The 25,527-nt window shown below is 38.2% G+C and overlaps 1 long non-coding RNA gene across 1 annotated transcript; it reads right to left on the bottom strand.

Annotated features, from left to right (window-relative positions):
• Positions 1–4,050: 4,050 nt before the first annotated feature.
• LOC116565182 lies at positions 4,051–21,463 on the bottom strand. Its single transcript, XR_004275298.1, has 3 exons — positions 21,453–21,463; positions 17,042–17,048; positions 4,051–4,145 (listed from the first exon to the last, which is right to left on the bottom strand). It is a non-coding gene; the product is annotated as an uncharacterized LOC116565182 (long non-coding RNA).
• Positions 21,464–25,527: the final 4,064 nt, after the last annotated feature.

Here is a 25,527-nt window from a genome sequence, read left to right on the forward strand (position 1 = left end):
CTAGAACTATAAGAAATAATTTTTGTTGTTTAAAGACTACCCAATGGTATTTTGTTATAGCAGCCTAAATACAGACTAAGACATGGTATTTCCTTCTTTGGAGGATGAAATATATAATACAGTTTGAATCTCTTTGGGTCAGTCTACTCAGGTAAGGATGCACAAAAAGCCCATTCAAATGGGCGTAAATGAAAAAATAGAATTCAGAGGCTCATTTAACTGTGAAATCCAGGGCTTAATGCAGAGCTGGTTCTCTCTTAATTTTTGGAGTCAGATTTTCTCCATTGTGTCTTCATTGATGGCTGCATACAACCCCAGGACAAAATCTTTCCACATTCAAATTCAAGGCAAAAAGGAACCCCTCTTTTCCTGAGTAGTTTGAATTAGCACTTATTGGCCCAGTTGGGTCACATGTTCATTTGCAAACTTACCATCATGGCTCAGGGACATGCAATGCTTTCCTTGGTTGGGGCTGAATCACATGCCCTCCCTTGGAATCAAGAACATGATCAATTCTAACAAAGGCATTGAGAGTGAGGGAGAAGGTGGTTCACCAGAGGAAGACTGGGGTATATTTATCAGGCAAAAGTTGAGTGGATGTGGACAGGACAAGCAACAAACAAAAATTGCAAATGGCATTTTATGACAGTCTTCTTAGAAGTCAACATCTTCCTTTCCTTTGTTCATTTGTAAATTTCTTTCAGCTTTAGCCAACAGAATCATAAATATGCAAAGAATAAAGTCCTGTGGGAAAGAATATGCTTGAATATGATAATGATCCTTTCATTAAAATGTAAGTTCTTATTATTTTAGAAAAAAATGGAGTGAAATTTAAAGCAATAACCCAAGTTAACTACTGATAGGCTAGAAAACTCAGGGCACATAGGCGGAGGCCTCTGGAGGACAGGGATTTCTCCAAGCTTGGCTGAGTCTTTCTTTCCTACATCTTACCCACTGTGCTCCTCAATGAATATTGCCTCAGTGTGGTGGGCATCTTAACATTTTATTGCTGCAGAGTTTCCTTCTCATTATTCTAATATTCCTACAACACATAAAAAATAAGTCACCATTTACTGATTGAGAAATTTTCAGTCTCTCTTTTCTCTCTGGTTTGATAGTTAAAAAGAATTTAAATTTAGTTTGACCTCAGAGAAATTGAGCAGGCTTGACGGGAGTCTTCTTTAGTTTTCAAAGGCCTCTTTTGTAGTGTCTTTCAGATTTTCAAGTCTGTTCTGGTGTGCTGAGGTATATTTCAATGTCTTCTCTCCACTGAGGATGACAGAGAGGACTCACATAGCCACACTGGCAGTGTTCTCTCAGAAGCCCTATTTGGGAACCATGGAGCCTCTGGAAAATGGACACAATACCATCCACACTGTCAGGATGAAAGTAGCTTCACTTCTCTGGGTTTCATGCCACTGTTCACAGCATCACCTCCAGATGCAAGGCTGAGCATGAGTCATTTAAATCCCACCTGGAACTATTCAAACAGGTGTGTGTCTATGCTGATTAGCTCTCATTTCCACACTTAGAGAGCCCTCTAGAGTTGGAATGGATATAATAGTCGTATTCAGCCCATTCGAATATTGATTAATTAGCGAGTGTTCTGTGCACTTAAACCACCACATTCTCATTTGTTAAGTAAGCTTGTATACAGATAATAACCTCCAGCAAAATTGACCTTCTATGAAGGAGAGATTGGTTAGAAACTGAATTCCATAGTAGCAACATGTGCCCAAAATATCCCTTTTTCTGTGAAATCCCTCATTTGGGCACAGCATGAATATATACTTTTACTATTCAGCCAAAAGTGGGAGATTTGCTTGAAGCCTTTGATTAATGCAAATAATTGCTACACTAAAGCAGCTCTGATGCTTGGGAGGCCATTAGCAGTGCACAGCTGCCATCAACTAAGAACAACCTGCGCATACAAAGATGATTCATGGACCAATTTGGTAGCTTGAGCATACTGAGTGTCCTGCAATTTAGTCCAGATAACTCTTAGAGTTGGCCAGTTTGTATACTGGGGAAAGGGAATGCAGGTGTCTGGGAGCGAGTGCCAGCAGAGGTGGTAGAGCAGAATGGGGAAATAAAAAAAGATATCTAAAGGGGTGGAAGGTGTGATATCTTTCTTCACCTACCATAAGGGTTACAAGTGACACTCCTATAAAAGAAACACAGATTAACAAGAGAAAAGCATAACCACTTTATTTAAACACAGTTTCACATGACACAAAAGCCTTCAGAAACGAAGACCCAAATACCCAGGAAAACTGTCCATTTTTATGCTTAGTTTCAATGTGGAATGACAGCTGTAGTGAAATGTGATTGAACAAAAAGAGTATGACCTAATGATAGTAGGCCAGGACAGGATACGAAAGCAAGGTCTTCCTGTTCAGATACTTCTTGGTCTCTCTGTGGCATCCCTTATTCCCATGCAAAAGCCAGGGCCTCTTCTGAAATGGTCATATGCCCTATTATCAGACAATATAGGTCACAGGATGTCTTTGTGGCCAGCTCCTATACAGAACGGTAGGGAAAGGTTAGAGTATTATCTATACGATTTATGTCTAGTTTCCGGGGAGATGGGTTCTAGCTTCTATGGCCCACATTGGGGGAAAGAAACTTTAGTTTCTATGACCTGCCTTGGTGGAGAAAGGGGAGCAGGAAAAAGGAAGGCAGTTTCCTTCTGAGGCCTTTTTAATGTCCTTTGATTCAAAGTACTCAGTATGCCCAAACACCACAGTTATGCATTGGTGTCTGAGCCCAAACATCTCAATAACTTCTGCTATTTCTCTGGCAATTCACTGGAATAGCAGAGGACAACCCAGAGCCCTGAGAGGAGAAGGTGATCAAGCAGCCCCAGTGATAGCATTCAGCTGATATATGTGAGTAAAGCCCCAGTACACGAGAGAGGCAGTCTCCTTATGGGACTCATCTTTGTCCTAGGGACTCATGTATCCCAGAAAAAGGACAAGCACTCTGTTTCAAGCCCTACAGCTAACTTAGGAGAGACTGAAAGAAGGAGAGAGGGTAGGACACTGGGAAAAGCTGCAGGCACTTTTCTCCCCTCGCTGAGAGGAGAACATCATTTTAAATACAGGCTCATGCAAAGCCTGACATTGTTTGGTGACCTGGCAGGCTATCACAGCAGGCATTTTAGCTTCATGTTAGAGATTGAAGTGCTTGCTCTGGAATAAAGGAAAGGGTTCCCATATCCAGAATGGAGTAGTGAGTGTGGAGAGTGCCTCAGCAGTTGGTGCTGGTGCTAGAATTAGGCTGTCTCCCATCACAGGGTTGTTATTCCTGAGAGAGAAGAGAAAGTAAGCAAATTGGAAAACATATTTGAGGATATAATTTAGAAAATTTTCTTAATCTTGCTAGAGAGGTCAACATGCAGATAAAAGAAATCCGGAGAACTCCTACAAGGTGCTATACAAGATGATCATTTCCAGAGCAATAGTCATCAGACTATCCAAGGTCGACTTGAACAAAAAAATCCTAAAGGTAGCCAGGAATACATCTAACCAGGGAGGTGAAATAGCTCTATAAGGAGAAATACAAACCACTGCTGAAAGAAATCATAGACAATGCAAACAAATGGAAAAGCATTCCATGTGCATGGATTGGAAGAATCAATATCATTAAAATGCTCATACTGCCTACGGCAATCTACGGACTCAATGCTATTCCTATCAAATGATCAACGTCATTTTTCACAGAATCAGCAAAAACCATTTTAAAATTCATATGGAACTGAAAAAATAGCCAAAGCAATCTTAAGCAAAAAGAACAAAGCCAGAAGCATCACAATATCTGACTTCCAACTATATTACAAGTCTACAGTAACCAAAACAGCATGGTACCATTTCAAAAATAGAGAAACCAATGGAACAGAATAGTGACTACTGAAATAAAGCCATACACCTGCAATCAACTGATCTTTAATAAAGTCAACAAAAATAAACAATGGGGGAAAGACACACTCTTCAATAAATGATGCTGGGAAAACTGGCTAATCATATGAAGAAGAATGAAGATGGACCCCTATCTCTGACCACATACAAAAATTAACTCAAGATGGATTAAAGACTTAAATGTAAGATTTCAAACTATAAACATTCTAGGACAAAACTTAGGAAATACTCTTCTCTACATTGGCCCAGGCAAAGAATTTATGACGAAGTCCTCAAAAGCAAATGTAACCAAAACAAAAAATTGACAATTGGGACCTGATTAAACTAGGGAGTTTCTATGCAACAAAAGAACCTATCAACAGAGTAAACCAACAACCTACAGAATGAGAGAAAATATTTGCAAACTCTGATCTGACAAAAGATTCATCTTCAAAAGCTGTAAGGAACTTAAATAAATAAACCAGAATTAAATGACCCCATTAAAAATTGGGGAAAGGATATGAACAGACATGTCTCAAAAGAAGACATATATGTAGCCAACACACACATATGAAAAAATGTTCAGCATTCTAATCACTAGAGAGATACATATCGAAACCACCATTAGATGCCATCTCACACCACTCAGAATGGCTATTAATAAAAAGTCAAAAAGTAGCAGATATGAGTGAGGTTGCAGAGGAAAGGGAATGCTTATACACTGCTGGTGGGAATGCAAATTAGTTCAGCCCCTATGAAAAGCAGGTTGGACCCAGCAATCCTATTACTTCGTAAATACCGAAAGGAAAATAAATCGTTCTACCAAACAGACACCTGCACTTTTATGTTTATCACAGCACTATTCACAATAGCAATGACACAGAATCAACACGGACACCCATCAATGTAGATTCAATAAATAAAATGTACATGTAACCATGGAATACTGCATAGCTCTAAAATAGAATGAAATATATCCTTTGCAGCAACACGATGCAGCTGGAGGCCATTATCCTATGTGAATTGATGCAGAAACAGTAAACCAAGTACCATGGGTTCTCACTTTTAAGTGGGAGCTAAACACTGGGTATACACAGACACAAAGATAAGAAGCAATAGACACTGGGATTTTAAAAGTAGTAGAGGAAGGGGTCCAGGGGTTGAAAAGCTACCCACTGGGTACTATGTTGACTATTTGGGCAATGAGGTCATTACAAGTCCAACCTCAGCATCATGCAATATGCTCCTGTATCAAACCTGTATGTATACCTCCTGAATCTAAAATAAGTAAATAATAAATAAAAATTTAAAAATAAAAAGTAAAATGTGACAAAATCAAGAATTTATGTTTTTAGAACTATAGTTCATCCCTTACTGTTGAGAAAAACCTATTTTTTTAATCAAAACATCAACAGCAACCAAAATTGAACACTATCCCTACATCACACATGGACAAATAAATGTAGAAAAATGATGGCATTAGAAAATCACCATTTTTCAGCCTCCAATGAAATTCTTGATTTAAACAAGCATCATAAGTGGTTATGAAACCTATTGAGTGAAAAGTTTTTGGTGTATGTGATATTCAAATATTTCCAAAGGATCAAGACACAGGTTAATTGCTAATTGCAAAGGGAGGACATACTTGTATAATTAGGAGCTGTGGCAAGGGTAATAAACATATACCCTGACTATTGGGACAGCCTAACCTTAGGTGTCTTCATGGCTATTCAGTATGAGCATCCAACATCCCTTATAAGTGTTCTTGACTCAAATATTCAACCTTAACCTAATCAAGCATTTAGCTCTAACTTCCAGTTTACAGTAAATAAAGGATCTGGAGAAATTAGTTAAAGCTATAAGCAAACAGTAAGTCAAATCTAGAATGTGAAATATTGTACCAAAAAGATGATTAGATCTTTTGAAAGGTCAATGTCATGAGAAAAACATAAAGGTGAGTGAACTATTTTAAAATAAACAGACTAAAGGGACAGAACAGATGCAATATGAGAATTTTGATAATACCCTTGTTAAAAAAGAAGAAAGAATAAACAGTTTTAAAAGACATTTTGGTTCCCAAGGGAGATCAAATATGCAATGGATGATACATATTATGATAAAATTATTGTATATTTTTAAAGGAATGATTGTATAATTGGGCAGAATTATAGGAGTACTCCTTTTTCTTTCTTTCTTTCTTTTTTTTTTTTAGAGATGCTTGCTGAAGTATCTAGGGATAAAGTGTTATGTTATCTGCAACTTAATTTATAATGGCTTAGCAAAAAAGAGACTACATATAGGTGCTCCCTGGCTTAAAAGTGGGGTTACGTTCAGATAATTCCATCAGTAGTTGAAAATATTCTAAGTTGAAAGTTCATTTTCAATTTAGGATATTTTCAGTTTATGTTGGGTTTGTCTAGACTCAACACCATTGTCAGTTGAGGAGGCTGTTGAATCCATATCACTTTTGCACCATCATAAAGTAAAAAAATTTTGTAAGCTGAACCATTTTAAGTTGGAATCATCTGTACATCTACATATTTATTTCCAGGCAAAGCAAGTGTAGAAGAATATGAAGAATTGTTGAATGTAGGTAGTGGGTAAATGGATCTTAATTACCCTAATTCTTTCAATCATTTGTATGTTCAAAATTTTTTATAATACAAAGCTGGAACAGATAGAAATTCTCATTAGCTGTCTTTAAGGATTGAGAAACATTTATATTATTGACAAGCCCTTCTGTTACATTTTAATCAGGTATAAGTAGCCTTAATTACGTCAATGATAATGCAGATTTCTGGATTTTTATGTCTCTATTACAGAATTTGTTTCTATGCCTTTAATTTCTTGGTAGGACGAGCTGTGGGAGAATATGTCCTTTAGTAACACTGGTCTGTGTTTTGTTATTCTGTTTGACTGTCATCTCTGAATCCTAAAGAAAGCCTGTTTAACCTTCACTTTACCACTTATCAAGTTTGAAAGAATGTCATAGCTCTTCTCTGAGACCTATTTGAATAAGTATATTTCATATAAAACAAAGCTTGTTTGTAAAACGAATACTACATGTGAGCTATTATGCTCCATTTTGAGGTTTGAATAAGTGCACCCCCTCCTTTTTTTAATGGGTTTATGACTAGAGTGACTTCCCCAATGAAAGGGAAAATATCTTTAAAAGTATATCCCAGAAATAAGGCAGATTAGGATTTAGTTTCACTTTGTCTCATGGGCCTTGGTGCAAACCTGACACTAAGATTCTGCCCTAGCAAATAATTGTGAGCACCATGCATTAATTAATTTCTTGTGTGCTCTGTGTGTGTGTGTGCACATGTGTGGTGTATCCATGTGTATCCTCTTCCAAATGCTTCTCCTCACCACTTTCCTGCTGCACTGCAGAACCGTCTCCCTCTTTCTCCACACCCCTGCTTCCTCTGTGTGCCGCTTCCCTTCACACAACTGGACTCCCGCTGTCAGTCATTAAATGCTCAAGCATTTGAGAGTCTGGGCTCCTGTCTTGGCATGGCTTTTCTGTCACTCAGCTTAGCTGGGGGCTGGACAGAGAAAATTGAATCTGCTGACAATCCAGAGGAGCATGTTTAGCCCTGTTATTGCTGCCCTGCTGCTTCCATCCCCCCAGCAAAGGAAAAACGATTTAAAGAGGTAGAACCTCTGGGGCAGATGAGCAGGAGTTTTCAAGTGAAATCTAACAGTACCTACAAAAGGAGCATTATGAGGAGGAATCAAGAGGTAATTTTCAACTTAAGAAAACCCAAAAACCAAAAAAAAAAAAAAAAAAAAAGATGAGGTTGTTGATATAATTTTATTTAATTAGAAGTAGTTATTTGCTTATATTTGCAAAAAGGAAACACTAAAAGGATAAACCAAAAACCCCTATCTCTCATTTAAAAATTTGTTTCTGAAAACTCTGTTACTAAGTGAACAACTATTAAATAAGAACCATTTCCCATTAATATTAACTGGAAAAAAAATTGTGATACCTTCCACCCAACCCAAAATGTCCAAACAATATTCTCAGGTATAAAAATATTATCGATTGGGCAATATATATAGACAAGTTACTATAACTAAAAAACAAGTTGAAATAAATACCATTTATATATAAAATATGTAATGTAATGAAGCAAGAGAAGAAGGATGGGTAGGGAAAGGGAGAGGGTCTTTTGAAGATGGTAGAAGTCAGGTGGTCAGTTTCTAGGCAAACAACTTTCTAGGACTGCGGTGTATCTTGCTTTCAAGTTGCATGTACAAATGAAGTAAAGACACATAAAAACTTTTAGGGCAAAATCAAGCCTGAACATGAGAGAGTGTAACACAGAGATAATACACAACACAATGGAAAGTCATAGAAGATGGAATCTCTTCCCACTTTGTAAGAATGCAAAGAAAAGTGGCATTTATCCAAATGAAATGGGCTCAACAGTCCCATAGACAGTCGTTTTTGGATAAACATAGAAATTGACCCTTAAGGTCTTAAAAAGCTTGAAACCTGTTTTTGTTTTATCTGAGTTCCTTCCTGAGGAAATGACGTTTAGGCCTCTCACATAAACTATCAAAGAACTGAAACTAGACCACTGCACCAGTTGCTGGACCTCTCATTCACCATCATTGCTTCCTTGCTCCTCCCAAGTTCCTGTTTTCTTACCTGTTGTTACTGTTCCTGGCTGCTATATAGACCCCCGGTTTTAGTTAGTCAGGGAAATGCAGATGGATTTGAGGCTGAGCTCCCATCTCCTTGGCTGAAGCACCCAATGAAAGCCTTTTTCCTTGACAATGCTTGTCTCAGTAATTGGCTTTCTGTGCAGCCAGCAGCAGACCAAACCCCTGGTGTTTTGTAACACAAACATTGCACATAATATAAATTCACTCCACTTAATAATTCTCTGATTGGAAAGCACTGTATTGTGTAAATTAGCGGCTATGTCTTTGACTGGAACTATAGTGTCAAGATAGCCTTGAATTGTTCAAAGGTGTATAGTATTTCACGAGCCTTCATAATGAAACTCCTTAACTCAATGGCTATAATGTAAATGTACTGTCATGCAACATATAATGACATTTTGGTTAAAGACTGCATATAGAATGGTGGTTCCACAAGAAGATAATGGAGCTGGAAAATTCTATTGTTTGGTGACACCTAGATGATCCTGACCTTGTGTAGACCTAGGCTAATGTGTGTGTTTCTGTACTAGTTTTTAACAAAAGAGTTGAAAAGTTAAAAAAAAATTAAAAACAGAAAAAAGCTTATAGAATAAGGATATAAAGAAAGAAAATAGTTTTGAACAGCTATACAGTGGGTTTATATTTTAAGTGTTATTTAAAAAGTAAAAAAAATAATAAAATTAAGACATTTATAAAGTAACAAAGTTACGGTAAGCTACAGTTAATTTATTATTGAAGAAAAAATATTTTTAATAGAGTGTAGCCTAAGTGTACAATGTTTAGAGTCTGTAGGAGTATACAGTAAAGTTCTAGGCCTTAATCTTCACTCACCACTTACTCATTGACTCACCCAAAACAACTTCCGATCCTGCAAGCTTTATTCATGGAAAGTGCCCTGTACAGGTATACCATTTTATATCTTTTATACCATGCTGTGTTTTTACTATACCATTTCTATGTTTAGATACACAAATACCATTATTTATGATTGCCTATATTCAGTGCAGTAACATGTAATACAGGTCTGTAGCCTAGGAGCAATAGGCTATACCATATAGCCGAGCTATGTAACAAGTAGGCTATACAATTTAGGTTTGTGTAAGTACACTCTGATGTTCACACAATGATAACATCACCTAATGATGCGTTTCTCAGAACATATCCCTGTTGTTAATTGACATGTGACTCTGTGTATGTGTATGTTTGCGTGCGTGTGTGTGTGTATGTGTGACTCCTGGTAAGAGCATGCTTCTTAGTTTGTTCAACCCATTTTTAATTGACTCTGTAACAGAGAGGAAAGTAATTTTCTCTCTGCCCTCACAAATTCTTAGTCAAGACTCTGTTACAAAAGACAGATTAATGAGAGAAAAATAAACAGAAGTTTAATAACATGTATATTCTATATACATGGGAGATATACAGGCAAATCTCAAAGAATAAATTCTCAAAGAGTAACTATAAAGATTAGATCTCAAAGAATTGTATTAAATTTCAGGCTTAAATATGATCATCCCTTGAAACAAAGAAGAGTTTGGGGGAATGTCCTAGTTATAGGGAAGTGGCCAGGAAAAAACACTGTAAACAAGAGTAAGGTTTATTATGCAGATTTAAACTGATGCTTTTTCCATTGATGGGAATTCCTAGTGATTTAGTTATCCTTCTCTTCCTGGTGGAGAAAGGGAAACACCCTTACAAATGGAGATTTCCTTAATAGATTGTAAATTTCTTACCCTAGGGTAACTTTTACTCTTCATTTCAACCTTCTCGTGTGTGTGTCTGCAGTTTCTCTAAATAACCAGCTCAAAATAGTCCTCATGCCAAGGAGGTATATTTTGGGTAGTTAACAGTAAAAGGTCTGTTATGGATGCATGCAGCAAGTCAATACGCTGAGATACCAGGCTGCAGCAGAGAAAGAGGTTTAATTGAAGGGCCATTGAATGAGGAGATGAGAGGAAACCTTAAATCCACCTTCCTGAGGAGTTTGGGGTTAGGGTTTTCAAGGGTTTTGGAGAGGACCAAAGTGGGGAGATGGTTATTGGTCAAAGAGCATAGGGTGAAGTCTTGAGGTAGGGAGATGAAGAAACTAAATTCTCATGCAGTTTGGTTTTTCTTTTGGGGTTCTTCAAACTGGTTGTCATCAGCTGAAACTCAGAATCTGAAACATATCTTAAACAATTTTTTTAAAAAGCCTGTCATTCTAACATCAGCAATCCTGTCTACAGAAACAATGGGGATGCAAGTAGTTTCTGATGCTCCATGACTTTTGATTACAAGGACGCAGGCCAAAGTGTAGCCTGATAAACGCTTAATTAACTATATTTCTGTTCAGAATTCTTGTTAATCCTGTGAGGACAGCTTTAGTAGCATATTCTGGTCTCCTAGTCATGTTTTAAGATGGCATTTATCAACCTTATCCGTTCAGAGGATGATGTTAGCATTTATCAGTTCTCTTCATAATATTAAAACTATATCCTCAGAAATGTCTCTGTCTAGAAATTTATCTCAATCAGAAGGCCCAAGTTTCCTTTACCTTATTGTATGTCAAAATGAAGGAAATCAAGAGTCCCATGACCAGACTGTTAAGTTCCCAGGGCAGGAAGTGGGTATCAATCATCTGGGCTTCTCCACTGGCTACCTGTGTGCCAAAGATACAGCAAAGCTTCTCCGAATTGCCTCCTCTCAGCTCGTTGAATGAATGAATGGGGGTAAGCCACAGCTCTTGCACATATTCACATGCTTGGCCTTCTCATCTTTCATTCCCCTTCACCACTTGGGCCTCTTGTCTGGTGGTGATGTAATAATAAGTATATGTTTAGTCTCCCCTTGGAATTTCCTGAGGGATAGGGGTGAGGGCAGCATTCTTTGTTATTTATGATACGTGCTTTCCAACCACATCTGAGTTTATGATAATGAGGTGACACTTGGAGGATGGGGACCAGTTGCCAGAGGAACCAACTGTGTGATTAGAGGGTTCAAACTTCCAGTCCCATTTTCCAGCCTCCAGGGAGGGGGAAAAATCTGGGGATTGAGGTAAATCATTAATGACCAATGATTTAATCAACTACATAAGGACCTTCCATAAAAACCCTAAGCAGTGGGGTTTGGAGAACTTCCAGGTGGGTAAACACACTGAGGTCCTGGGAGAGTGGCATGCCTCAAGAAGGCGTGGAAGCTCCGCACTCCTCCCCCATACCCATTGCCTATGTACCCTGTCACTTAACTGTTTGTCTGTATTTGCCGTATCCTTTATGATGTTAAAGTGAGTGCTTTAAGGGCCACTGCTAGTGCACATGGAGCCTTTGTGCAAGCCAGAAAAGTCACTCTTCCTTTGGGCAGACAGTCTTTCAACAGGGTTGCCATGGTTTTATATAACATTTGATTTTGAGAAAGGGACTCTGATACTACAAATGAAGTTGAAAAACCTCTACCCAAGTCCAGCCTCATGTTACCTAAGAAAAAAAACAAAATCAGTAAGATTGACTATTCACCATTCTACAGTTAAATATTCATATTCCACTTCAGTATGTAAATATTTTTGTTATTTTTAGTGGACAGACACTCCGGACTTGACCATGCATTCATGCTCAAATATAAATTAGTTCATTCAAAAATATTTATTAAGCATTAACAAGCCCACTTCTCAAGGAAGAAGTCAATTGATAAATGACATTGTACATAAATGAAATGCCAGATAGTGGAAAATGCTACAAAGAAAAACAAAGCAGGAAGACAGCACAAGGAATAAAGGAAGAGAAATTCTATTTTAGGTATTCCATACAATAGCAATCTCTGAGAGCGTTAGCCTTCTTATTGCCACATTTTCTGTTACAAAGTAAACAAACACACAAACAAACATAGTCCCCTACCATGTTTAGTACTTAGAATATACTAAATAAGTCAATAAAAAATATATCTAACATACAACAATATTTAACTCATTTAATAAATTTTACTAAATAGATACTGAGAGGAATACATGTAAACAAAAAAAATGTGTAATAAAACATTATTTCCTGCCTTCAAGGGACTTGAAGTCTAGTGAAAGAATAGGATATACATTAATCTAATGAAAATATATTTCATAAATATTCAGTGGTCTTTCCGAGCATAATGATGGTAAGAGTCTGGTGGGAAGGGGAAGATTTTATTCGATAACATTCAACTAACACTTGTGTGTTTGTATTTGCTAAGTGAAGATGGGTCAGAGATAAGAAAGATTTCAGAAGGAGGCTAAGGAGAGATGGAACAAGCAGAGACATGAAAGCTTTAGCCTAAAGCTGCCTCACGTATTTTAAGTTCAGCCTAAATTTTTCTCTGTACTTAGTAAATTGTAACCTAACTGGATGTGTAAACTAACTGTACTCCACTCTTGTGCCAATGACTGAGTTTTGGCAAATCAGAGGTGGCCAACTCTCCAAACCAGGTTCAAATAATGCAAACACTGAGCTCTAGCCAATCTGGCTGTTTCTGTAACTCACTTCCATTTTGTGTATGTCACTTTCCTTTTTCTGTCTATAAATCTTCTATCATGTGTGCTGCTGGAGCCTCTGAACCTTTTCTGGTTTGGGGGCTGCCTGATTCATGAATCATTCTTTGCTCAATTAAACTCTGTTAAATTAAATTTGTCTAGGGTTTTTTATTTTAACAATAAACCAGTAAAATTAAATAAATATTTCCCTGATGTTTGTGAGCAGTTATAGCAAATTACTCAACATGAGAAAGGATTATAGGAATCCCTGATTTATAGCCAATTGGTCAGAAGTACAGGTGACAACCTGGGGCTTGTAATTGATTTCTCAAGTGGAGGACAGTCTTGTGGGACTGAGCCCTTAATCTGTGAAGTCTGCACCAACTCCAGGTAATTAGTGTCAGAGTTGAGTTAAACTGTAGGACATTGAGAAAATTAGAGAATTGGTTGGTATGGAAAGCCCACACATTTGGAGTCTGAAGTGTTGTGAGTATAGAAAAACAGTTTTTCCTTTACTGGTGCTTTGAGTGTCTTTGCTACTTTTTGCAACTCAGAGCTGGCTGCAGGGAGCCAGAGTAGCTTTGTTTGGAGCTTCAGCTGCATAGAGAAGATTCTGGAAAAAACCCCAAAAATCAGCCCTTACCATTCTCTTTCTAAAACATGAATATCCAACAGACAACTTTTATATCCAGCCAAATTTCCATCAGACACTTAAAACTCAACATATCAAAATCTGAATCTATCATCTTCTCTCTTTCTTTTCTGTTCTACCGTGTTTCCTATCTGGGCAAATGTCATTATCATGCTCCTGGCTGCCTTGGCCAGAAACGTGGGAATCATTCTTCCTGAATATTTCCTAGCTTCTTAATCTCACTGTAATTCAGTTTCTATTGATTCTACATTCTACGTGTCTCTGGTACCCATTTCCACTTTTTTTTTTTTTTTAAATAAAATGATGTGAAAATTCTCTCATATCTATTTTTCCTTATTAGTTATATGAAATGATATTTTTAAGGAGGGCTGGGATTTAAAAAAATTAATTTTGTAAATCTCAAAATTAAACAGAGAGAAAATGTATACCTTAACGATAAAAGTTTAATTGTTCATAAAATATAAGAAATATTGGAAGCGTGTCATTTGCTCCTCAAAAAGATTTTTTTTGTTATTATACTATAAATTGTGGGATATATGTGCAGAATGTGCAGATTTGTTACACAGATAAACATGTGCCATGGTGGTTTACTGCACCCATCAATCCGTCATCTACATTAGTGAGTTTTCATTGTTCAACTCCCACCTATGAGTGAAAACATGCAGTGTTTGGTTTTCTGTTCTTGTGTTTGTTTCTTGAGAATGTTGGTTTCCAGCTTTATCCATGTTCCTTCAAAGGACATGAGCTCATCCTTTTTTTTTGGCTGCATAGTATTCCATGGTGTATATGTGCCTTTTTTTTTTTTTTTTTTTTAATAAGGAAAAGAGGTTTAATTGGCTCACAGTTCTGCAGGCTGTGCAGGCCACATTTTCTTTATCCAGGCTACCATTGATGGGCATTTGAGTTGGTTGCAAGTCTTTACTATTGTGAGCAGTGCTGCAATAAACATATATGTGCATGTATCTTTATAACAGAATGATTTATAATCCTTTGAGTATATACCCAGTAATGGGATTGCTGGGTCAAATGGTATTTCTAGTTATAGATCTTTGAGGAATCGCCACACTGTCTTCCACAATGGTTGAATTAATTTACACTCCCACTAACAATGTAAAAGTGTTCCTATTTCTTCACATCCTCTCCAATATCTGCTGTTTCCTGACTTTTAATGAATGCCATTCTAACTTTTTGATGGGGTTGTTGTTTTTTTCTTGTAAATGTGTTTAAGCTCTTTGTGGATTCTGGATATTAGCCCTTTGTCAGATGGATAGATTACAAAAATTTTCTCCCATTCTGTAGGTTGCCTGTTTACTCTGATGGTATATTCTTTTGCTGTGCAGAAGCTCTTTAGCTTATAGATTCCATTTATCAATTATGGCTTTTGTTGCCATTGCTTTCAGTGTTTTTGTCATGAAGCCTTTGCCCATGCCTCTGTCCTGAATGATGTTGCCTAGATTTTCTTCTAGGGTTTTTATGGTTTTAGGTCTTATGTTTAAGTGTTTAATCCATCTTGGGTTAATTTTTGTATAAGGTGTAAGGAAGGAATCCAGATTCGGCTTCCTGCATATGGCTAGCCAGTTTTCCTAGCATCATTTATTAAATTGGGAATCCTTTCCCCGTTGCTTGTTTTTGTCAGGTGTGTCAAATGGTTGTAGATGTGTGGTGTTATTTCTGAGACCTCTGTTCTGTTCCACTGGTCTATATATCTGTTTTGGTACCAATACCATGCTGTTTAGTTACTGTTGCCTTGTGGTATAGTTTGAAGTCAGGTGGCATGATGTCTTCATCTTTGTTCTTTTTGCTTAGGATTGTGTTGGCTATGTGGGCTCTTTTTTGGTTCCATATGAAATTTAAAGTAGTTTTTTCCAATTCTGTGATGAAAGTCAATGGTAGTTTGATGGGGATAGCATTGAATCTATAGATTACTTTGGGCAGTATGGACATTTTCACGATGTTGATTCTTTCTATCCATAAGCATGGAATGTTTTTCATTTGTTTTTGTCCTCTCTTATTTCCTTGAGCAGTGGTTTGTAGTTCTCCTTGAAGAGGTCATTCACATCCCTTGTAAGTTGTATTCCTAGGTATTTTATTCTTTTTTTGTTTTAAGGCTACCTAACAATTACAATAGCCTCCTGAAAAGTCTCTCTGCAGTCTCCTTTATCTTTCCTTAGTTTATCCATTTACTCATTTATTCAATAAATATTTACCAAGGATCTATTATGTGTAGAAACTGTTCCAGCCATTGTCTTGTAGAATTGAACAAAGACAAAAATTCTTGCCCCCATGGATTTTATTTTCTAGAGGGAGGAGACAATAAAATATATAAGTAAATAATATAGTATATTAGAATTGAGGCTGGGCACAGTGGCCTAAAATCCCAGCACTTTGGGAGGCTGAGGTAGGAGGATCTACTGAGCGCAAGAGGTCAAGAGCAGCATGGGCAACATAGGAAGACCCTGTCTATATTAAAAAAAAAAAAGAAAAAGAGAAAAAGAAAAGAAAATAATATGTATTCACAAAATTGACAAAACAGGGGAGGAAATAAGAAGGTTGGGGGAGGGAGATGAAATTTTAGATAGGATGGTTTCACTGCAAATGTAGCATTTTGGAGGGTATTGATGAAACCACGTTTGCAGAGATTATGAGAGCTAGAGGAGTCTAGCATGGCTGACTTCATCTCGCTTCTAGCCTCACTGTCTCGCTATCTTTGTTCACTCCTGCTGGTAGGCCAAGCTAACCATGGAAGGAAGTTAGATTATAGTTTAACTTTAAAGGAAGGATGATAGTAGTCCCTCCATAAAACTGATCCCTCCTTGTTTGGCAACTGAAACTGCCTTTATAAGGCTGATAAAAGACAGCAAGTTAGAATTATGAGAGGGGTCTGAAGGCTGCTAAGATATAGATGTAGCTAAATGATAACCAGCCATTGTCCCCTAGCTTGTTTTTCTATAATCCCTTACTGATCAAGAGTCATATCATATGGCCAGAGATCCTAAGATTTTTGTCCTCTCCCGTTGCTCATATAGATAACATCACCATGATACTAGGTTTGTGTGCAAATAATTGTGTTTTTTGCCATTAAAAGTGATGGCATCTACCTAATAGAACTTAGGATGGGTCTTTTGAGATACTTTTCAGACTTTTACTTTCTAACATATTTATGTCTCATTGCAAACCTCTCAGTTCAGACTAGGATTTGCAGCATCTCTCCACGGTTTCTTCAATAACATTCATTAAGTGACTGACACCACCTAGATCCATAACTGTGCCCCCACCCAAAGGCAGGCTCAGCACACGAAGACTGTTTTCCATACCCCTATGATTTCATCCCCAACCAATCAGCAGCACCCATTCCCTAGACCCATGCCCACCAAATTATTCATGAAAACCCTAGCTTCTAAGTTTATTAGGAGGGCTGATTTGAGTAATAAACTCCTGCCCTTTTGCTTGTCTGCTCTTGTGTTAAGTAACCTGTTTCTTCACTGCAATACTGCGGTACATTGGCCCTATCTATGCAGCAGGCAAGACGGACTCATTGGGTGATAACATTTAGAGGACTAAGCAGTGAAACATGCAGGATCTGGGTGACAGGTATTACTAAGAAGGAAGAGTAGGCACAAAGTCCTGGAGGTGGACCAGTGCCTTGCATTTTCTGGTGGTTGGAAAGAAGTGAAACAGGCAAAAGGGGGACAGCAGGACCAGAAGAGGTAAGAGAGTGACCGGGAACCAGATCATGTAGAACTCTGCAAGTCATAGCACGTACCTAGGCTTCTGTTTCTCTGATATGGGAAGCCTTTGGAGGTTTTGAGCAGATGTCATTATCTGGGTTACATTTTAACAAGATAACTCTTGTGGCTGTGCTGAGACTGGACTGTAGGAGGGTAAAGCCAGAAGAAACAAATGGTTAGGAGGCTGTTACCATAATGTCATCCTCCGACGCAAAATTCTCCAATGAGTTCCCAACACAGAATAAAATTAAATTCTTTTGAATAGCTTTTAAGGTTAGTCATGATTTGGTGCCTTCGCCATTTTGACCTCGTTTCCTGCTCCTACTGCCACTCACCTCCCCATCATTCTCTCGTCTGATTGATAGCCTTTGAAGTGCTTATGAGTTTTCAGGTCATGGTTGAAATGCTTCATTTTCCATTGAAGATGTCTCTGTTTTTTCCTATGCCCCCATCTCATATGGAGATGTGAACACTTGTTTCTTTCAAGGTTAGGTTTTTGGCTCTCTCCCTACTAGACCATGCACTTCCTAAGGTTAAGGACTCTGCTTTGCATCCTGTTACGCAGAAATGAAAAAAAGAAAAAAAGGTTAAATTAATGACTTTACTATGGAATACGTGTTGGCTTTCTTTCTCTATACAGTACTGGTTTAGGGGGCAGTAATGGAGAGGAAGCATTCAGCTTTGATACCATGTGAATTCTTTATTCTCTTTTTTCACCTTCCTCTGAAAAAAATCTAGAAGCCACTGAAGTTCTTCTTCTGGGATGGCAGGGGAAAGGAGGCAAGGCACAAGTCTTTATGTATCTGCCTGTATCTGCTAATGTCATCTCCATTAAGAACAAAACCAGAAACCAGTTAAACCTGCTGGGTACAGTGAGTCATGCCTTTAATCTCAGCACTTGGGAGACTGAGGCAGGAAAATCTCTTGAGGCCAGGAGTTCTAGGCCAGCCTGGGAAACATAGCACGACCTTGCATCTAAAAAGTTTTTTTTAATTATTATCTGGACCTGGTGGTGAATCTGTAGACCCAGTTACTCAGGAAGCTGAGGTGGAAGGATGACTTGAGCTTGGGAGTTTGAGGTTACAGTGAGCTATGATCACACCACTGCACTCCAGCCTGGGTGACAGAGTGAGACCCTGTTTCTAAAATAAAATTGATCAGTTAACTAAATCCCTTTCTATTGTTCTTTGTAGCAATTCTATACCAGAGTTCTGCCACAAACATGCCAAAAGAAAGAGCAAAAGGGAAGAAGGTAAAAAGTGACTTTTGTCTAGCTGCTACTTTATAATGCGCTGTGGTTATTTACTTATATATTTGTTTTGTTGGTGGAAAGAATTGCCCTGGGCATATAGGTTAGGCATAACCTTAATTTCATCGTTGACATAAATGTTTATTTTATTCAAATCTCCAAGAATACTATTTTATAAGGTTTAAGAAATGCATTTCTTCAAACTCTTGCAAAGCATTTTTCCCCAAATATTAGTGCCTAAGCTGTTTGTTCTCAGCTGCTTCTACATATTTATTTTCTCATTGCAAACCTCTCAGTTGAGACTGGGATTTGCAGCATCTCTCCACAGTTTCTTCAGTAACATTCATTAAGATACTCTTTTGTCTCATCTTGTAGATCGTTAATGAAGCTGTTAACTAACACTAGAGTTTCATTGATTCCTGGGGCAGGGCTATGAGACACCTCTGTAATGTGATACATCGCATCTTTCCCTGGTTTTGATGTCATCAGCCCTCAGCTTTTAGCCTGTACAGAATGCTAGAGTCCAAATCCAATTCAATTTGAATTCATTTTGCAAGTAAGACTTTATTAGATACTGTATTAAGTGCTTTACTAAAATTAGGTTATGTTACATCTTCATTTTCTCTCTCTCTTTTATTAATCATGCAATTCTCATTCCCATTTAAAAAAGAAAAAAAAAGCAATGAGGTTTTCTCAGCTTGGTTTAATCTCAAAATCCAGGCTGCTTATTGCCCCTGGTTCCACTATAATCTAAATGCTTACAGATGCCATCAGCCTCTGTTTTGCTTCTCTATGAAATCAGTGCCACATCAGTTTCTATTAAAACTTTACACCTCCCTAGGCCTGAGTTGTTTTAGGCTGAAAGTCCCGCCTGATTAATGATGGTTGGAGCTGGAATTTTCCTCAGAGGCACTGGATCACGTGGTTTTCAAAGTGTATTTCATGAAGTGCTACTTCCCCCAAAGATGCCTTAGGGACCACAAGGAATGATAAGGTGGACACCCAAAGGACAAGCTTCCTCATCCCTGCTTTAACAGAGCAATAAATACCGTTTTCATCTGATTTTTGTATTAAAGCTCCATGAAGGGCCTCTGCTAGTCCACATGGAGCCTTTGCACAAGCCAGAAAATGTCACTCTTCCTCTGGGCAGACAGTCCTTCCACAGGGTTGCCATACTTTTATATAACATTTGATTTTGAGAAAGGGACTCTGATACTAAAAATTAAGTTGAAGAACCTCTACCCAAGGCCGGCCTCTTATGTTACCCAAGAATAAAACCAAAATCAGTAAGATTGACTTTTCACCATTCTACAGTTGAATATTCATATCCAGCTTCTTCTACTTGAGCATGTAGATGTTTTTGTTATTTTTAATGGACAGACACTCATGACTTGACCATGCATTCATGCTCAAATATAAATGAGTTCATTCAAAAATATTTATTAAGCATTCACAAGTGCAAACTCTCATGGAGCCTATATTCTTGAGGAAGAAGACAAGTAATAAACAAATAACATTGTACACAAATGAAATGCCAGATAGTGGAAAACGCTACCAAAAAAAAAAAAAAAGCAAAAACAAAGCAGGAAGACAGCACAAGGAATAAAGGAAGGGGAATTCTATTTTAGGTATTCCATACAATAGCAATCTCTGAGAGGGTTAGTCTCCTTAGCACGACATTTTCTGTTACAAAGTAAATAGACCAACAAACAAACATAGTCTCTCTCCATGTTTAGTATTTAGAGTATACTTAATAAATAAATAACATATATCAAACATACAATGTTTTATTCATTTAGTAAATTTTACTGAATAGAGACTGAGAGGAACACATGTAAACAAACGGGTAATAAAACATATTTCCTGCCTTCAAGGGACTTGAAGTCTAGTGAAAGAATAGGATATACATTAATTTAATGATAATATATTTTATAAATAATCATTCAGAGGTTTTTCAGAGTATAATAGTGGTAAGAGGCTGGTGGAAAGGGGAAGATTTCATTTGATAACATTGAACAAACACTTGTGTGTTTGTATTTGATAATGAAGATGCGTCAGAGATGAGAAGGATTACAGGAGGAGGCCAGGGAGAGATGGAACGAGCAGAGACATGAAAGCTGGTCTGAAATGGAGTAGCCTAATGAGACAGAAATGTGGCAGTAGGTGGAAAATGAGACCTTGAATATCATTCTAAGGAATTTTGGATTTATTCCGTAGGTGAGAGGGAAAAATGGAAGAATGTGAAGAGAAAAGTGCATGGCAGTAAAGGAGATTTGCATTCATTTTGTAGCATTTTAGGATTCTCCAGACAAATGGAATCTATAGAAGATTAGATAGAGACAGAGAGGTGGATGGATGATAGATAGATAAAGATAGATATAAATATGTGATATTATATATATGAGAGAGACAGAGACAGAGATTTATTTTAAGGCATCGTCTCACACATTGTGGAGGCTGGTAAGTCCAACATATGCAGGGTAGGGCAGAAGGCTGGAGACGCAGGCAAGTGTCCATGTTGCAGCTCAACTCCACAGGCTGTCTGCTGGCACAATTTCCTCTTCCTCAAGAAAGGTCAGTCGTTATTCTCTTAATATACTTCAGTGGATTGAATAAGACCCACCTACATCATGGAAGGAAGATAATCTGCTTTACTCAAAATCTCTTGATTTAAATGTTAATCTCACCTAAAAAATAGCTTCATAGCAATATCTAGATTAGTGTTTGATCCAATATCTGGATGATGTGACCTAGCTAAATTGACGCTTAAATTAACTATTACAGACATCTTCCCACTATCCTGTCTGTGGCCCTCAATGGACACTCAGTAATCGATTCCACCACTGGCCTCCTTCCTCAGTGGCAGGTTTATGCATAGTGTAAGTTGTGTCCTTAGCCAAGCCATGGGAATGGAGGAGGGCTCTGTCGTATTGCAAGAGAAGGCACAGTGCTGGTGCTTAGTACTTCCCCCATACTCACCTGCTGAGGAATCACCTGGACAGCTTGTTAAAATGCATATTCTGGTTTGGTAGATCTAAAGTGAGGCCCGAGATGGGCATTTTTAACAGTTACCCAGGAATGACAATGCTAGTCCATGATCCATACTCTGAGCAGGAAGGCAGTAAAATTTTTGAAGCTCTGATTTTAGCAAGATGGGTGGGAGGTAGCTGCATCTATGCAGAGAAGAGGTGACCTGAGGGTTAGCAAAAATGGCCTCTAGTGTCTACTTGAAAGCAGTGACTTGAAGGTTTTTTGTTCCTTATAGTCACCTAGAGAGCTTCTAAACCACAGATGCTCCAACTCCAGATAGTGGGACTGAGTGAGTTCAAGGCCCAAGACTCCATGTTACTCTTCAGAATAACAACACTCCCAGGTAATTTTGATGCGGATCTGAAACTACTCTTTGGGAAACACTAGTTTAAATTTTTAAGGCTCAGAAAAACTGCAAGTATATTTCTGGGGAAAAGTTCTTGGGGCACCTGCAACCACATTTTCTCAGGGGAGAAAAACACTGGAAGGATAGAAACAAATTGTGTTTAATTTAGAGTTTTACTGAGGCTTAGAGGTTATGTAGATCTGGGGAATGGTAAGTCTATTACCCAGGGAAAATTATATATGGAAAAAATATAAAATTCCTAATGAAACCAGACATGAATGCCTCTTCTGCTCCATGTTTACACAGGACAGAATAAAGAATGGGCCATATGACCTGTGTATAGATGCACAAAGTCTCTGGGTATATGGCTGATATATAGGCTACCAGAGGTACTGGGAAAAGGCCACAGGGAGACGGAAACCTCCAGCTGAACTTTGTAACAATTCAACCAAATGAGAAGTCTCCTGGCTAGAATTTTGGGGGAGGTCATGAATCCAGTGGGCAGATCCCACAGGCAGGGAAGCATGAAAGCCCTACTTGTTTTTGCAGCTGGGAGGCTGGCAGTCTGAGACAAGTTCTCAGCCCTGCTTGCCCACTGCCTGGGAACAGACTCAGTGCTGTTGCTGGAGGAAGCATGGTGGGAGTGAGACTGGCCTTTTGGGTTGTGTGGGAGCTGGGTAAGGCCTATGACTGCCAGTTTCCCCCCACTTCCCAGACAACCTGCATGACACAGTAGAGGCAGCCATAATTCTCCTAGGAACATAACTCCATTAACCTGGGAACCATACCCCCATCCCCACAGCAGCCACAGCAAGACCCACTCAAGGCGAGTCTGAGCTCAGACACAACTAGCCCTGCCCCAGCCTGATAGCCTTTCCCTACCCACCATGGTAGCTGGAGACCAAGGGCACATACTCGTGGAAGTTTAGGGCCCCAGCCACCACCAGATCCTCCCCATACTAACACAGCTGATGCTCTCTTGAAAGCATCACCTCCTAGCAGGAGACCAACCAGCACAAAAATAGTACATTAAACAACCAAAATTAAGGACCTTCACAGAGTCCATTTCACTCCCCTGCCACCTCCAACAGAGGAGATGCTGGTACCCATGAGCTGAGAGACCCACAGATGATTCACATCACAGGGTTCTGTGCAGACAACTACCAGTGCCAGCCTGGAGCCGGGTAGATCTGCTAGGTGGCTAGATCCAGGAGAGATAACTGTCACTATAGCTCAGTTCTCGGGAAGCCACATCCATAGGAAAAGGGCGAAAACCACATCCATAGGAAAAAAAGCCACATCCATAGGAAAAAAAGCCACATCCATAGGAAAAGGGCGAAAACACCCCAGGGGACAAAAGAATCTGAACAACAGACTTGAGCCCTAAACCTTCCTTCTGACAGAGCCTACCCAAATGAGAAGGAACCAGAAAACCAGCTCTGGTAATATGGCAAAACAAAGTTCTTTAACAGGCCACCAAAATCACACTAGCTCACCAGCAATGGATTCAAACCAAGAAGAAATCTCTGATGTACCTGAAAAAGAATTCAGAAGGTCAGTTATTCAGCTAATCAAGGAGGTACCAGAGATGAGTGAAGCCAAATTTAAGGAAATCAAAAAAATAATACAAGAAATGAGGGGAGAAATCTTTAGCGAAATAGCATAAATAAAAAACAAAACTTCAGGAAACAATGGACACACTTATAGAAATGCAAAATGCTCTGGAAAATCTCAGCAATAAAACTGAACAAACCAAAGAAAGAAATTTAGAGCTTGAAGACAAAGTTTTATAATTAACCGAATCCAACAAAGAAGGAAAAGAATAAGAAAATGTGAACAAAGCCTCCAAGAATTTTGGGATTATGTTTAATGACCAAACCTAACAATAAATGCTGTTCCTGAGGAAGAAGAGAAATTCAAAAGTTTGGAAAAGATATTTGGGGGAATAATCAAGGAAATCTTCCTGGGCCTTGCTACAGACCTAGATATCCAACTGCACAAAGCTCAAAGAACATTTGGGAAATTCGTCACAAAAAGATCACTACATAGGCAGGCACATTGTCATCAGGTTATCTAAAGTTAAGATGAAGAAAAGAATCAGGAGCTTTAAGGCAAAGCAGCAGGTAACCTATAAAGGAAAACCTATCAGATTAACAGCAGATTTCTCAGCAGAAACACTACAAGCTACAAAGGATTGGGACCCTGTCTTCAGCCTTAAACAAAACAATTGTCAGCCAAGAATTTTGTATCCAATAAACCTAAGCATCATAAATTAAAGAAAGACACACCCTTTTTCAGACAAACAAATGCTGAGATAATTTGCCACTACCAAGTCAGGCCTACAAGAACTGTTAAATAGAGCACTAAATCTTGAAACAAATCCTGGAAACACATTAAAACAGAACCTCTTTAAAGCATAAATTTCACAGAACCTATAAAATAAAATTTAAACAAACAAGGTATACAGGCAACAAATAGCATGTTGAATGAAATAGTACCTCATATCTCAATACTAACATTGAATGTAAATGTCTGAATGCTCCACTTAAAAGATACAAAATTGCAGAATGGAGAATTCACCAACCAGCTATCTGCTGCCTTCAAGAGACTCACCTATCATGTAAGAACTCACATCAACTTAAGCTAAAGGGTGGTAAAAGACATTCCATACAAACACCAAAAGCAAGCAGGAATAGCTATTCTTATATCAGGCAACACAAACTTGAAAGCAATGGCAGTTAAAAAAAGACAAAGAGGGAAATAACATAATGATAAAAGCCCTGCCCAACAGTAAAATATCACAATCCCAAATATATATGCACCTAACACTGGAGCTCCCAAATTATACAACAATTACTAATATGCCTAAGAAATGAGATAGCAACACAATAATAGTGGGGAAGCTCAATATTCCACTGACAGCACTAGACAGGTCATCAGAACAGAGTCACCAAAGAAACACAGGATTTAAACTCTACCCTGGAACAAATGGACTTAATGGAACATTCCACCCAAGAACCACAGAATATATATTCTATTCATCAGTGCATGTAACTTTCTCCAAGATAGATCAAATGATAGGCCACAAAACGAGCCTCAATAAATTTAAGAAAATTGAAATTATATCAAGCACTCACTCAGACGACAGTGGAATAAAACTGGAAAATCAATTCCAAAAGGAACCTTCAGAACCATGCAAATACATGGAAATTAAATAACTTTCTCCTGAATGATCATTAGGTCAAAAATGAAATCAAGATGGAAATTTGAAAAATTCTTCAAACTAAATGACAATAGTAACACAACCTGTCAAAACCTCTGGGATACAACAAAAGTGGTGATAAGAGGAAAGCCATAAATGCTTACATCAAAATGTCTGAAAGAGCACAAACAGACTATCTAAGGTCACACCTCAGGGAACTAGAGAAACAAGAACAAACCAAACCCAAACCCAGCAGAAGAAAGAAAATAACCAAGATCA

Source organism: Sapajus apella, unplaced genomic scaffold (genome assembly GCF_009761245.1).
Source record: "Sapajus apella isolate SASKATOON/1434 unplaced genomic scaffold, GSC_monkey_1.0 scaffold2, whole genome shotgun sequence".
Classification (NCBI taxonomy): domain Eukaryota; kingdom Metazoa; phylum Chordata; class Mammalia; order Primates; family Cebidae; genus Sapajus; species Sapajus apella.